This window comes from Hibiscus syriacus, unplaced genomic scaffold, assembly GCF_006381635.1.
Source record: "Hibiscus syriacus cultivar Baekdansim isolate YM2019G1 unplaced genomic scaffold, ASM638163v2 tig00111810_pilon, whole genome shotgun sequence".
In the NCBI taxonomy this organism is placed as follows: Eukaryota; Viridiplantae; Streptophyta; class Magnoliopsida; order Malvales; family Malvaceae; genus Hibiscus; species Hibiscus syriacus.
In genome coordinates this window covers 2,476,204-2,478,687 of record NW_024063186.1, presented here as the reverse complement: position 1 = coordinate 2,478,687, position 2,484 = coordinate 2,476,204, and the positions used below count along the sequence as shown (strand labels likewise).

The 2,484-nt window shown below is 38.2% G+C and overlaps 1 pseudogene; it reads left to right on the top strand.

The window, feature by feature from the left end:
- The first annotated feature begins 822 nt into the window (after positions 1-822).
- Positions 823-2,104, top strand: LOC120171063 (annotated as a pseudogene).
- The last annotated feature ends 380 nt before the right edge of the window (positions 2,105-2,484 follow it).

Below are 2,484 nucleotides of genomic sequence, written 5' to 3'. Positions count from 1 at the left end.
AATAACTGCTGTTATTGCTGTGATCTACCATTATCCATTATATTGTGGTCATGATCGACTGTTATTGTAGATCTATTTCACAACCGTTTGACAATAACGATGTCAGTCATTGTCGAAACCATGATATAACGTTGTTATTCTACGACGAGTCTGCTATTTGAATCCCTGGTACCTATTAAATCTCTCAGCATAGCTAACCGCGTTGATCTAGGAGTTTATGATACCATGTTTTGGAACCGAGAAGCTGAATGTCACCTTTTTGCCATCCCCAAACTCTTTCGTTTTTGTAAACGGTATTGAACTTGTTTCCATGCCGAACAACATGTATATAAACCACCGAGGAAACTCTCTAAATCTTGTAGGTACTACAGCTCTCTTTGACATTCCTAATGCCAACAGAGATGGAGTCAGGATTCTAGTTCAGGGGACAAATTATAATTAGTAATAAAATTAGAAGGATCAAATAAAAATAAATCAAATTTAAATATCTAATATTTATTTATCGATATATTTTTAATAATAAATTTGGGGGGAGAGGCAGTGGCCCCTGTAACTATACATACTCCGTCACTGCATACTACTACTTTTGAAACTGTTTATTGTCTAAATGTTGTTGTGAAGCAACAGTGGCTAACGTGAATGATACTAGAATGTTTCGAACATGGTCCGACGATTTGCCTTATATCTTCGGAGCTACAGTCGGAACTACTCCTAGTCGATCTAATAACATCACGATGAAATACACCGAAGACACCCCAAGTTATACTGCTTCCGCTAGTTTTCCCGAAGTCAAGAACTTTGGGCGATGATCCAATGATCAATATGAAGTACAATCTCACATGGAACTTTCCAACTGAAACTGGCTTCATCTACCTGCTTAGGCTCCATTTCTATGAGACTCACGTAGAGTATCGGAGGAAGGTCAATGCGTCTTTGGCATATTCATCAACAACGACACTGCTGAGTATGTTGCCGATATGTATTGGAGTGGAAATAATGACATTCTGGTGTATAGAAACTACGTTTTGCTGATTCCAAGTGAAGCTCAAAGTACAATTTTATGGCTAGCTTTACATCCTAGCGGCGTCGGTTCAGAGTTGCTAATGCAATCTTAAATGGTTTAGAGATTTTTCGACTCAAAAAAACAGATAGTCTTGCAGTGTCGATTCCAAAAGCTCGTTTGAGTCTTATACAACCAAAGAAGAGTAAAAAAGATTTTGCCGCACATGAAAATCATTTGTTGCCTTGGGCTGCACGACAATATTGTCACTTTCCCTTACATTTCCTTTTTTTTTTGGAGAAAGGAAACCTTTCTTTTTTCAAAAGCAAAGCTTTACCAGACCAAAGCTTTACCATGGAAAAAAGAAACATCACCATTGCCAGACCGATTATGCCAGTGCTTTACATTGGCAGAAATCCAAGCAGCAACCGACAACTTCAATAATGCTTTTGTCATAGGGCGCGGTGGATTTGGTAATGTCTACAAGGGCTTCATCAAGGGAATAGAATGTGAAGTGCCATCAAGTGATTAACTCCATGTCCCTGCTAGGAGGACATGACTTGACAGAAATCCAACTGCTATCTAAACTTCGACCCATTCATCTCATGTCTCTGATCGGCTACTGTAATGGTCACAACGAGATGATTCTTTTCTATGAATATATGGCCAATGGAACTCTCCATAATCACCTCTATAAAAGTGAAAAACACTGTGTCTTGGAAATGGATATTGGAAATTTGTATTGGTGCAGCCCATGGATTACATTACCTTCACTCAGGAGCAGTTGGTAGACTCATTCATTAGGATGTTATGAGCACCAATATTTTGTTGGATGAGAAATATGTGGCTAAGATATCTGATTTTGGCTTGTCTAAAATGGGTCCAATTAGCAAGACACATGTTCCACTTACAACAGTGGTAAAAGGAACTTTTGGGTACATGGATCCTGAATATTACAGGCGCCAACAATTAACTGAGAAATCAGATGTCTACTCATTTGGAGTGGTGCTATTTGAAGTGCTGTTCAGTCGACCGACAGTGAATTCAAATAGAATATTCGTAGATCAGTTTAGCCCACAGGAGTCGAAAGTGCATGGAGCGTAAGAGTATTGGTGAAACCATCGAGCCCTTCTTGAAAGGTATGTTTCACCAAAGTGTCTAACAACATTCGTCAAAATAACGAAAATTATATCCGTGAAGATGGACGCGAAAGTTCGTCGATGAATGATGTAACCCAAAGACTTGAATTCACTCTAGAACTACAAGAAATTTAGGATGCTGATGCTATAAATGGAGCTGAGTCCCAAGTCATTCAAGATATCGAGCTTTAAGCAATTTATGTAAGTTTTGAATGATATATGCGATCCCAATAATTAAGAAACAAAACTTATACAAATTGCTTAAACGATATCTTGATTGACTTAGCACTGAGTATCACTAGCTTCAAATATTTGTTCTGAATCTTCAATTTCTTGTAGTTGCAG